The sequence below is a fragment of the Falco punctatus genome (genome assembly GCF_963210335.1).
Source record: "Falco punctatus genome assembly, chromosome: 7".
NCBI classification, from domain to species: domain Eukaryota; kingdom Metazoa; phylum Chordata; class Aves; order Falconiformes; family Falconidae; genus Falco; species Falco punctatus.
Window position 1 is genome coordinate 21,456,355 of NC_137587.1, and position 13,586 is coordinate 21,469,940.

At 45.7% G+C, this 13,586-nt stretch overlaps 2 long non-coding RNA genes across 2 annotated transcripts in view; one reads left to right on the forward strand and one right to left on the reverse strand.

Moving 5' to 3' along the window:
• Nucleotides 1–13,586, reverse strand: part of LOC308067548 — a 28,359-nt gene that overhangs the window by 12,578 nt on the left and 2,195 nt on the right. The window lies entirely within an intron of this gene.
• On the forward strand, nt 7–10,827 carry LOC308067547. The gene is made up of 2 exons (XR_013929651.1): nt 7–4,410; nt 6,331–10,827. It is a non-coding gene; the product is annotated as an uncharacterized lncRNA (long non-coding RNA).

Below are 13,586 nucleotides of genomic sequence, written 5' to 3' on the forward strand. Positions count from 1 at the left end.
CTCTGCTTTCTACTCACAAGAACTTCTAAATTAAGAAATAACCGGTAGCTTACCCCTTCTCCAACTTTCCCTTATCCTGATCATAGGTACATGCAGTCAATGAACTAGTCCATGCGTCGCTCTCTGTTTCTTTCTCTGTACCATGGCTTCCAAACATCTGCTAGGGTTGAGGTCACTGTGGGTCCAAGCCAAGAGCTAGTTGGGAACCTTTTTGATGATGTAGTTTCAGTTGTAAACTGCCAGTCAGATGAAACCAAAACTTTTCAATGGAAATGTTTCTGTTTCAACAAAAGCTTTGTTGGAAAGGTTTTTCTGGTCTGGATTGATGAGGAAGGGTTGGACTTCATTACAAATGAACTTGTCTCAGATATTCTAAATCCTGCTTGGGTATCCATCAGCATAAGGACTAAAAGGAAGTGGGTTATCATTCCAGGGGAGTGTGCCTTCTGTTAGGCAAACTGAACACCTGTCATTATTTTGAAAATAAAACCTAATACAAATCCTATAGAGTTGGGGATGCTGAGGGAAACAAATGCTAAGGCTTCTGCGTTTTTGTCATTGTTTCGCTTTTGGGTTGGTTTTTTATTATTTTTGTGTGTGTGGCCGGTTCTATCCAAGCATAGAAATAGTGTTGCTTGAAGGAAGCACAGGGCACAGATAAATCAGCACTGTTATATGCCTCTTGGGCACTAGATAGTCTAAATAAATAAGATTTATGTGGGAGGATTCAGCTGGGATATTCATAAGGACAAACCTGAATCTGAGTTCTTTCCAGCTTAGGATCAAATCTGTCTGAGATGCATAGTTCCGTCTGTCTTTCCCTCCTCAACAGGCTTGCGATGCCTGTGATAACCTAATATGTGGTGCTGCCAGCCAGTGGTTCTTCGGTGAGGAAAATAGCTGTCCAGTCTGCCAGCAACCCTTCCACTTTTCCATCCATATGATGACCCAGAAAGTTGCTGGGAAATCTGCTAGGTCTGGTGGCCACTTTGCACAACTCTTGCCCCTCTGCTTAAACCAGATGTGTTTCTGTCAGGGGCAGCTTGAATGGAAAAATGCTATTCCTGGATCTCAAGGTGGAGCAGCCACATAGAGCCAGCCTCTGAGGGCTTGCAGGAGCTTGCAAATGGTTTCTTAAACTGGGACAGAACAGGCAGGGAGGGCCTGTAGTTTGGAGTATGCCAGAAACAGTCTTTGCCATCATTTGGTCTAGGATTGTGTGTTTGAGGAATTGTGGAAGGAAAACAGGCTGATTTACAGCCTGTTAAAAGTTAGCATTCGTCGGTGCAGTCTGCACAGCCTGAGTTAAGGGGGGAACCATCTGTGATCGAAGAACTAATTTAGCGCTCTGCATTAGTCAGAAGGCAGGGTCCTTGAGAGGAGATAGACATGCATAGTGAAGCTTTGCTGGAAAGTTACTGGACCGAAGATTAATTGGGGTACAGAGAAGAGAACTGCAGAGCTGAGCAAGGCTTATACTAGTTGTTCTGGCTGCAAAATGCTGGAGCTGAGTTTTACCTCTATATTCTTCCAAATTCAGAAGACGAAGTCAGCATTTTGTGCCTGCCCAGAGAGGAGCTAAGGGATTAAGCAGTGAAGAAATGTCCCTTTGCCAGCTTACGGGAAGTTTCCTTCTGTCTGTTCAGATCCCGTGATTGCTTTGCCATCCAAGAGCTTGCCAGATGGTAGGTGTTGGGCGTGCTTCACAGGCCATGAGCGCTTCTGGGGTGGAACCCAGCCACTGTCTGTGCCAACAGCCAGCTACCAAGAGGACAGTCCGAGAAACAGGATCAAAATGTCTTAATTAAAAAGTGTGTGTGTGTAATTAAACAGCATGTCACTTTCTACTGGAGCTGAGCAAATATATCAGAAAGAAGGGAAAATAATGGACAATCTAAACAGCCGATTCGATTCTGTGATGTTTGGGACCCTTATTGGTATCACAGAAGTAACTGATTCTCTGCATGCTTGGGAGGCTTCTGGGAATGAGGATGCTTTATATCAATGCTGTGCAAGCAGCTGTGTGGGAGCAGGTAGCAAGGAGCAGTCATCTGGGAAAGGCCTCTGGACTGATGAGGGTAGGAAGCTGACAACATCTGAGAGGCTATGTGAAAACTGTAACCATGTAACAACTGAAGAAAAACGAAATTCAGAGTACATCTAGTTCCAATTGGATTAGAATGTAAACGAGTACTGCTGGTTGCAGTGCTTGTTTTCGTTTGCCTTGTTCAGATATTCCCCTTTGGAGCTCAGTAGAGGAGCTGTAGTTTGACAGCTTTAATCTTGAGGAAAGTTACTGATGGTTAGTATGAATCAGGACATCAGTATTGTGTTGAGAACACAAGATAAGGTTTGTGGTAGCATGTTCCTCCCCTGTCAAAGGTGAGAACTTTGCTCCATAAGTCTGAAAGATCATTTTTACCTATAAAAAGCTGCTGGGGTTTCCTTGGGGCTTTTCCTTTTGAAAGACACCTGGCCTAATCCAGTGTGGCTAGACTTGTTACCCAAAACAGTGTACTTGTAAGGCTGCGCAAATACTCTGCATTATGAAACTTACTGAATAATGGGATATTACCCTGTAATACCCAGGAATATGTTAGTAACTCACTGTCACCATCTGCCATATTCCTTCCTCTCTTTCATGTCAACTTTGTGCTCAGTGAAGTGTTGTTTTGGCAGGGGTTTGTCTTCTGTAGGTATATGTGGCTGGCCTGTGTTTATACTAAAGGCAGCCAGCTGAAGGTAATACTCTCTACCTTTGGGGTGACAGGTGGTGAGCTTCAAGGTAGTTTCCCAGCATGGATGTATGGGAAGCACAGAGCCCTGCCAGGCTGCTGGAAAGGCATGCCCTGCCCAGCCTAGAGCATCCCTGCCATTTCAGAGATGCTCTCTGCCTTTTGTATCACCTTACCTGGAGCTCCCTGCCTCTTTCCAAAGACAGACAGGTCTCATTCCCAGCAATGCACTGTAGGCTTCACTGCACTGGGTGCAAGAGGGGTTTTTTTCAGCTGCCTTCTGGCTTATCCCGGCTGTGCGCTCGGCTTCCATGGCTCCAGCTGGCCAGAGGATGCCGTGGCTCGTAAAGGCCCCGGCTTTTTATTGCCACCCCCCAGGAGAGTGCCAATTAGCTGTGGAGGAATCTGCCTCTTGGCAACGGAGCTCTGCTTTTTATACACGGGTGTAGAAATAACTGAACAACGGTTCCTCTGATCTTGCCAGGGCAGATGGCCGATACGAGGCTGGCGTTTGGGAGCCTTGAAATAACTTACCATGTTTATACCGTTTCTCTTATTAATGATCTCTAAAGCCACCAGGTTGTGCTTTGTGACCCATTTCAAACTCACAACTCACCACTACCACCTTTCTTCCCCCTTCTATTTTCCTGCCCATGGGTTCTGCTTCTGTCCTGCAGCCCAGCCTTCTGTCCTCCGGGGCTTCCCCAGTCTCACCCCCGCTCTCTGAGCTCATCTTGCTCCTGCACAGAGCAAAGCGTGCTTTAGCTGCAGGTGTGCAAAGTACTTGAAGCGCAAAGCAAGCTGTGCAGTTGGGTCAGATGCATGCACAAATCAAAGATAAGTCGTGGGCTGGGCTGGAATGGAGGCTGTGGCAACAGGCTTACTGCTTCTGGCTGGGAGCAGGAGTTCCCATTTCCAGCTAATCCCTCATCTGAAATCAGACCAAGCAGCTAGCAGGAAATGTGACACGCTTTCGAGGGCTTCTGTGATCCCTGAGCTGTCTGGATCCAGTGCATGGTAGGAACAGGTTTATTGTTGAGGTGAGAGCCCTTGTCATGAGCTCCATCTGGTGTAGGGTGCGTGTGCCTGTGTCTAATGATGCAGTCACAGCTCCGCAATCTGTCCCTGCCCTTCTGCCAGGTAAAAATTCAGGTCTTTGATTTTAGGTACCCGTTTGATTGGTCCAAGCTAAAGATTTAGTAAACTTGAGCTATCTGTATTGCCTACATCTTCACTCTTTCCTGGCTGCCCCCTTTCTACATGATATTATTTCGCTTGCTGTTAGCAGAAAATGTTTTGGGAAACCTTGTGGCATGACTTGCATCCTTCCTGTCTTCTTCCTTCTTCCACAGTTTAATTTAACCTTGTAATTGTTGCTTCTTCCCACACCAAACCTCTGGATTTCATGACGTTCCGCTACTACAGCACCAGGTATTTAACATCTTTCATCTCAAGCACATTAATCTGACTCTTGTGTGTGAATCTTAAGGAGTGCTGGCAGGACTTGCTGTGTGCATGCTCAGAGGAGCTCCTTTGAACCTGCCTCCTGGCAGCAGACAGTGGTGAGGCTCCTTTGTCATGCCACGGCATTTATTGCATTTAACGTGGTTCTTGGATTTTACAGGTAGCCTGAGCAGTTTCCCCAGTGGAAAAAGACAAGGCCTTAACCCTTTCAGTGAGTATTTTGTCAAAATGTTTCCTTTTTTTCTGTGATAGCCATATGTCCCAAAATTCATTCTCCCCTGCTCTCCTATGTTCACAAATAGCAATATAGAAACACCTGGAAACCAAAGTTGTTCATAAGAGGTTTGAATATAATAACATGCAGCTCTGCTGCATCATCTCAACATCCAGCACTGTGTCTTTAGCTGGGGCAGACATTACATTGTTAAGGAATTAGAATAGGATACATCAGCTATGGGAGGAACACCCTCCTATGCTATTCTCCCTGCTTCTAGCAAGCAATAATATAGGTAATTTGTTACGTTTACATTACATTACTCAATAGACAAGTTCCCGTGAAGACTCTTCTCTGTGGAGGTCTGCTCTCCTCTGTATTTTATGGCAGTGAATCACACCCTTTCATCAGGCATGAAGGACAACTTTTATTTGTTTTGCTTTTAGACCTGCTGCCTCATGGTTTCATTGGGTGCTTCTCATTTTAGACTCCGAGAAACTGAGCAGTTCTCCCCTGTCTGTCTTCCTCTTGCCACTCATTGTTCTATAGACCTCCAACATATGTCTGGGTGGACTCCTTTCCATGCTGAAAAGACCTGGGTTATGTATTTGCTTAATAACAGAAGTCTTCCCACACTTCTTGCTATTCTTACCTTTCTGGGTACCTTATCTGGTCCTGATGAGATGGGCTGAACAGAGAACTGAAGATAAAGATCACTAAGCCTTATAACTTGATGTAGTGATATTTCCTGATGTGTCCTCAGTTCTGAGCATGTCTTTGATTTTTGTCTGCTTCTAAAAGCTGAATGGAGGCATTCGAATAATCGTGTACTGTGGCTTCAACCTCTTTCTTAGTCACTCAGAGTGCTCAGTGTAGGACAGGTCATCCCCGCTCCCCACTTAGGCACTGCATTGCATGTATAGACGTTTAAGTCGATCCGCTGTTCTTCTGAGCTCGTCACTGAGCCCTGTGAGCGCCTCTTGCAGAGCTGTACGGTCACTTTCAAATATGACTGTCTGGAATGATTTTGCACTTGACACTATTCACCCCCTGTGGCAGGGCACAACGATTAGCAACAGTCCCAGTGAGGCCTGTCTGGTAACCTTTCTCCTTTCTGAAAACCAAATCCATATTTCTGCCTTCTCTTCCGTATGTTTTCACCTGTAATTAGCCCACAGAGCTGTCGCTCTGATCCCCTAAGGACTTTGATTCTTTAAGAACCTTTGATGAAGGACTTAACAAAAGCTCTCTGAAGAAACAAGCGTGGGTGGGTGTGTGTGCGTCTATCTGAAACACCAGCAGCACCCTTGCACCATCCACTGGGACACTGTTAGCTCAGCAGGGTCCTGGGACCCCCAGCTCCAAGTGTGCTGTGTCTCTGCTGCAGATTCGGTAGCTTTGCAGTGCCTGGTGCAGGCTGGATTACGCTGTTGCAGAGGTGGCTTGCCCTTGCCCTGCACGCCTGCCTCCATCGAGGGCTGCTTGCCTTGATGCAAGGGGGGGAGGCAGTGGCTCACGGGGGAGATGGTGGCAGGGCAGCCTGGCAGCAACGGACTTCTGCATCAGCTGTGGCAGCCGGAAGAGCAGAGGGAGACATGTCAGACCAGTTGTTTCCCCATTTCCAAGGAGGGGGAGGGAGAGGAAAGTGGTGGTTTATGTTTAAAAATACGTCAATCCCTAGGGCTCTGTGTGACTCATGCAACGCTTTTTTCAGCAAGGCTGTCTCATTAGCCCCTGGTTGTTTTCAGCCTCACAGCTTACTCTAGGATCTCAGCCTTCTGGGCCCAAAGCTGCAGCAGAGGCTGTACTGTATCTTTATCAGTCAGGTGCCCTTTGGTTTTTAATTTGCCTGTTTTCCTCACTTTTCCTGCTTCTGTTTTGTTTTTTTTTTCTTCCTTGCCCACTCCACCCTTTCAGTAGGTCGCCTGGTGTAGCAGTAGAAGTCAGGAAGGAAAGGCAGGAGCCGACCCAAAGGAAAGAAAGATCCAGCGACAGACGGACAGACATCTTGCTGCTTGTGAGCAGTCCTGCAGCATCAGCAACATCCAACGCAGCAGAAGTGGCACCCAGAATGTTTGCACTTTTTAATAATTGGGTTTGGGTTTGTTTTTAATTGCTTTTCAATGCCATTACCTAATACTTTGGAGAGTGGGTGGAAGCAAGACCGTGACTTTTTAAAATTGGAACAGCTACTGATGAACGTAAAATTGAGTTCACTGGGACTCAAAGAAAGAGAATTTTATATACTGTATATAAATATATATGTAAATTGTACAGTTGTCTTGTACAGGGGTTGGAGTCACTGTTCTGTTCCTTCCTTTGCTTTTGAAGGCTGTTAGGGTTAGAGGGACACTTTGCTTTTAATGGATTACAGTAATGCATTCATTTCTGCCACCAAACCATTCAGCTGCAAACCTTAACACCCCCCATGCAAAAAAGAAGTATATCAGCATGACTTTACTTGCAGATGTGTACAGAGTGCCCCAGATACCAGCTGCTCCTTGAAAGCAGTTGTACCCCTTCTTTTCTTACTGTAAAGCCCTGTGCAACTCGCAGGCAATTGGGCTTTTGAGAGAGTACAGATTTCACCAAAGTATTGGTACACTGCAAAGCTGCTTAAAGCAGGGATAGAAAAGGGTTGGATTAAGGACATATGAGAGTAGTTTCTGCACCTGTTGCAGGTTGGGCAGAAAATGAATTGCAAATGCATTACTATTCAGGCTCAGAAGACGTGCTTAGCAAAAATGTGCCATGCCTTGGGAATCTAATGCTATAGGAAGGACATGGGAGCTGTAGGCCTAGTAGAGTCAGCAAAGTCTTGCATCTTCCTCTCTGACAAAGTGTCCATCTAATATGTTGTACAACAATAAAAATAGAGAAGCCTGCTAAAAGCAGCATTAGCCTGCCTGTTGCTTTGCTGAGGAGCAAAGAACATATTTGTCAGTGCAGAAAGACACAATCATGCTGCTGGTCCCTAAGAGTCTGGTTTACTTATGTTTCAACACCACGGCTTGGGCTATGCTCACTGATGAAGGTCTGTCTGCAGTGACTGTTCTTGTCTTTGGTGGCTGCTCTCCTGCACAGTGGTGTGCCTGCCTAGCTTAGGGTATCCACCTCGCTGTTGTCAGTACCTCCTCTGTTAATCACGCTCCAGTGATACAGCGACAGTGAAGGCCTGGGACTGGGGAGCCTGGTGTTCTTGGAAGCCACAGTAGCTGTTTCAACCAGCAGCAGTTTTTCTAAAGTTGGTTTTTACTTAATCTCAGATACAATTGTAAAGTCAGCAGTAGGGCAGGGACACCCATACCAGCAATCCTAGATTTGGGTGGAGTGTGATGGGACACACACACTGTCTTGCTTTGTGCATTTCCAACCACTGACAGCACTTGCCTGTTCGCAGGAAATGTTCAGAGCAGCGTTCCAGCTCAGACCTGGCGATCCTTGTGCCACTTGTCTCCAGACCAAGAACCCGTAGTCGGAGATGATGACATGCCATGCTAATGTGACACCACACTTGCAATTGCTTGTAACAGCATTGCGTTACAGTAGAGACTGGGCTTGTCCCTTGAGGCTTTGTTGCTTTGGTAAGAGATGCTGCAACACAGCTCCTTCAATCTGTGGCATGTCATCATGACAACAGCCCAAGATACATCACAGCAGGAGTGACCTGATGCAGTCAGTCAGTGCCTTGTTGACAAAATGGGAAGTTTAAAAAAAAAGAAAAAACCAAACCAAAAAAATCCTTCTGTAAATAACTGTTCTAAGAGTAGTAATAACTCTTCCTCTGGGAAGTAGTTTGGAGCCAAATAAAGCATTTGGCATGGTTGAAAACACCTCTGGTAATCTCTGAAGTATACATCACACCACCATAATATAAAGAAATGATTTCTTTAGCAAGAGCAGATCCTACTGCTGCATCTTCCTGGTTTCCCACGTACAATGTATGTGCTTTTTTGGCCTGCAAGCTGCCATCTTGATTGCATCTTCTCTTTTTAAATGCCCAGGGCACATCTTTTGTGTGTTGAAATGATTTGGGTTAGAGTATAGTTAGAAATGTCCTGGTCACTCATTAATCCTATTGTAGGAGTAAAGAATGAATCCAACTGTATAAAAAAAAAAAACGTGACACCTTCTCTTTTTTTAGTTTTAGGAATTAAAAGCTCTGGCTGCTGAGTTGATGTTTGGTTTGGGTTTTTTGTTTTGTTTAAATGTATGGCTGCATCCAGCAAAAACAGCCAGTTGGATGCCTATAGGAGTTCTGTCAGCCAGCCACTGGAGCTAGGCAATGCCCAAGATTGTGGGGTAGTGCAGAACTGCTAAAGTCACAGCATCTTTTCTTCTGGAAATGTCAGTAAACCAGCCAGCCAACACTCCTGCCTGTCACATAAATCCTTCTGCAGACCTCCTTTTTCTCATCCTTGTGTCCTTCCCCTCCAAAAGGCCTGCATTCACACGTAGTTTGCAATTAAAATTGCATCAGTTCTTCAAGGAAGCCAAACAAAGGGTGGCTGTTGATGTTAACTTTGGTATTGGTTGGTGTTCACCTTGCGGTGCTAGAGCTGACTATGGATGGATTGGGGTCCAAGCATTATATTGCTTTCTCCTTTACTTCCACAAGACAAGTCCAAATCCCCTTATCCTGATTTGCTGGGTTTGCACAGGCCTCTGAGCAGCTTGTGGCAACAGTTGTACATCAGCATGCACGACCCAACCAGCACAATCGTGTAACGGCTGGATAGGGGTTAGGTTAATTGTTCTGGGGTTGTGTGTTGGAAGATCGTGCAGCTAGTACTGGTCCCGATTCATATAACCCATTCTATGAGCTGTCCAAACAGTCTACTCATCAGAAGAGAGCCGTGCTTCCGCTCCCCTCTTCCCTTGTTGCTTTTATTGCTAGATAACTGACTAGTCCACCTGGCTGCTAGGCCAAACATCCTTATCTGGCGGTGGCAAGCATTCTTCTGCTCTGCCTTGCATCAGTAGCATCCTACTGAAGCTGGGGCATGGGGAGTGTCAGCATTGTGCCTGGAAGCAGACCCTGGGCATGTCTCTCCTCATTCTTCAAATCCTCCTGGGCCTCTCCAGCTCTACTTTGAATGACAGCTGAAAACAGCTGGGACAGAGAAGAGAACCAGGGCTCCACAGTGCAAGTTATCTGCTCTTCCTGCCAGAAGCAAAAATCTTTCCTTTTTTTGCTGATCCTCCAAGGGCATAGTGTGTTGAAGGGAACTGCATTATGGTGGGATTCATCTGTGTGAAAGCATGGCTTTCCATGGCCTGAGTTAATGCTGAACTTACCCTGCCTCAGCACATTTCTGCCTGTGGCATTGTTCGTTAGACTGAAAGGCATCTGTTTGATTTTGGTTTTGTAATAAAATAGTTAACTTTTGCTCCAGTGTCTTGTGGTGGTTTTTTGTTGAATGTTGATTTCCAGAACTTACTCTCTTCCACATAGTATTCTGTTAGCTATGCAGCGCCCTAGGAGAGGGAAGGGGACTCTCCTGCTTGCAGAGTCACACGTCAGTCTTCAGTTGGGATCGGCAGTCCCTGGATGTTTCTTTCCTGTGTGTAATCCTACAGGCTGAATTAAAATATGCCCCAGAGTGCTTCTCTGTGGTTTTATGACAGCTGCCCGAATCTGCCCAGGCTGCTCAGAAAGGCTGTGTAACTTAGCAGGGGAGTAGAGGCGACTACAGAAGGTGGGACCCACAGCCAAGTGGGATCTCATAGCAGTCTCCCTAAACCAGGGAGAGAAGACAGGCACTGCACCTCACACCCCCTCGCCCCCTTTCACAGGGCAGCCTTCGTACTTCTGCAAGTCAGGCCTTGCTACATGGGAGCCTGAAATAATATCTTCTAGCTATTGTCCAAAGCCTTTTAATCCTCAGAGATGACAAGTAACAAGCTATGCTGGGAGGCTGCTGCTATTGTAAAACATGCTTTCTCCTAGGCTACAGGGAGGTGGTGCTCATCAGAGGCCACACACCGTTCCAGTCAAGCAGATATGACCAGTTCTCTCATCACTATGTCCTTTCACTCAATCACATGTAAATCTCTTGCAATTAATAAGGAGCCAACTCATTTATTGTACAACAAAGGGGAGGCAATTGCAGTCCCAAAGGGAGGTTTTCTGCTTCTATAGTAGTCACAGGCTGGATTGTTTGTAGATGGGCAGAGAGAGGTCTGCTAAGGCTGTTGTCTTTAGATGCAAGTTCAATGATGAAAGGAGAAAACGCAGGGACAAGTGACAGCCAATGTGGATTTGTCAAAAGTAAACTGGCAAACTGAGCTAATTTCCTTGTATTACCAAGGTAACCAGTTTTGGGGCCGAGGGAGAAGCAGTAGCTGTCATCTCTGGAGTTCTGCAAGACTTAATTAAAAATAGGAGAATTTTTTTTTTTTTTTTTTTTTTTTTTTTTTTTACAAAATTAGCAATTCTTTGGCCAAGCTTCCTGTTTCTAGGGTCAACATAAGGTACCGTGGGAGGCCTTCACCCTTCCCTGGCAGGGCAGTCATTCTGTAAGCAAGTCAGAAGAACTACAAAGAGCTTGCTTCTGCCTCTGCTTCCAACAGTGGTCAGTGATACTGCCAGAAGACTTGTCCTCCTCCCCCGCCTTCTTCCCCTTATCTTTGACATAACTAACAAAATCCCCATGCAGAATGCCAGCCTTCTGACTTCTCAGCAGCCAGCCTTTACAAGCCATTTCAGGCAAAATAAGTTGGCAGCCCTCCAGAAGCTGATGTTAAATTGGACAGCGGGATCTGCAGAAGTGGTGCTCCTGAGGTTGGGAAACACCTTAAAAACAAAGTGGGTTAAAAACCCACCAGTTCAGGAACTAGGAGTATAACGACAAGTGTTTTGTACGGAGTGTTTGCCAGAAAATCTGGGGCTGGCTGCTTTGGGAAGCAAGGATGTTTTCCACCACCCTGTATTCGAGGGCCTGCTTACTGATTTTCATGGTTGTTTCCGTTTTTCAAAGGTGCCTTGCCTGTGCACACCAGGAGGTGTCTAGCTGTCATTCAGGAGGCACCACCAGCTCCGTGCTATGTGTTGTAGCACAAACCTATATTCTCCACCTCCTGCAAAAGCATAAATGAACATTTATTCCACATTATGTTTTCTTTCAGCACACTGGGACTGGGCTAAGGGTCTTCTGGCTCTCAGCCCAGGCAGAGGAGCCCTGACCCCACTGTGTACTGAGCCAGGCAGCATCCCCTTGCAGGCCAGGCAGAGGGGTGCGTGGGGTGGACATTGGGTGGTGAGGGAGGCAGCTGGCTGTAGCTCCTGCAGAGGCTGAAGTTTCCACACCTTGCCTCCTCTCTGGTGCTAGCAGGAGTAGCAGGCCCAGGTCTCCTGCATGCAATTCACAACTAGGTGGCCCTGGCTTGGAGCTCAGGGTAGCTCCTCGGTGCAAGAGCTAGGAGTCTGGAGTACGCAATTCAGCTCACCTTGCTAAAATAAAAAAATTCATTCCCAGTACAAAACAGATCCTTAACTCAATGCTTTTTGGTATGCGAATGAAGGACTCATTTTGGTGAAATGAGTTCTTCTGTAGCATCTCTGTGCTGTGCTTCAAGCAATTAGAACTGCAGCATTTGACTGTCCCATTATACAGTACAGCACCAAGTACCACTGCTATCTCCCTCGGTCATGATCTCAGCTGGGACTGGTGAATGAATCCCTGCTGACTTCCATGTCAGAAAAAGAGTTGACACAGCATTTGGCTGAAGAGATGAAGCTATTTCTGAAGTGACTTGGATGTTCTCGCTATGAGCTGGCAGGTTGTAGCAGGCAAAGCTGTATGAAGGTGGCTGAAGTTGGATCTGTTCACCTCAGCCCAACGTGAATGTGGGTTTGCTTCTCTTGAGCTGTTACAATTATTTCAAGCGTTCAGATGTCTGCTGCAAACTTTTTTTCCCTCAAAATGCAGTTGAATACCTTTATAAAAGGAGTTAATCAAAAGTACTTAGATGTCAAAAAATAGAATACCCGTGAATTCATAAAACTGGTGGGCAGGATTTGTGAAAAGATGTCCTAAAGCATAAAACAGATCTGAGAACTGATAAGAGAGTTGGGTCAAAGTCCCAATAAGAAACTATCCTGCTCCAAAGAAAATGAAACAAGCATTAGTAGAGACCAAGAAAGGGCATCAGGAGCTCTTCAACATCCTGAAGCACAAAAAGGAAAAATATGAAACATGGGATGGGTGTTGGAGCGTTGTAGAGCATGTGAGCTTCCAAGGGGACTTAAGGACAACATGACCTAACTAGAGATGAGGAAAAAATTTAGGGAATTATAGACCTGATGTGCTAATAGTTCTATGTGAAAGAGCGAGCTACTGACTGGTTATTCTCTAATTCCCTGGACAGATTTATAAATCTGTAAAAAGATGGCTGGAATGGGTTTGTTGATGTTTTGCTGAGGACAAATCGTATCAAACTAATTTGATTCCATTCTTTGACAGGGTAACTAGCTTCATAGCTAGGGGGGGTCAGCACTAGATGTGATACGTCTTGACTTTGGTAAGGCTTCTGGCACTGTCCCAGAAGACATTCTTGTAAGTGAGCTGAGGAAATGCAACCTATTTAGACTCACAATACACTGAGTTCCATGTCAAAGTCAGAGAACTTTCTGGGGAAATCTTTCTAGTGGCCATCCAGGGTCCAGGTCTATTCAGCATTTTCATCAGCAGCTTTAGGAAACTGCTTTACTACAAAGTTTCCTGATCACAGGGAAGGGCTGGGCTGTGAGCACCTGTGAAGGGTAGGACTGGAACGCTTGATAGATTGAAGAAATGGTCCAAACCAACAGGATGAGTTTCAGCAGAGAAGCATGTGGTGGCTGGCCATGAGGCAGCTGGGTGAATGTACAAACACAAAGCAAGACCCAGCAGAAATGACTTCTTGGAAGGTGGAACAGGAGAAAGTGGAGAAGGGCTGAATGACATACAAAATGCTCTTACAACAAGGATAGTAATCAGTTGGTTTCCATGCCTTTGTAAATAAAAGAAAAAAATTGGCAGGGCCAAAAAAATCCCCACATTTGGGTTTACTGTTAGTTTCTACCCGAGATGCTCCTGAAGACGACGAGGTAATCTGACCTCTTTTGATAGTTGTCCAACAAGCTGTTGAAAAAGCTATGTCCTTGACAGAGGCACAGACACTGTACAGTA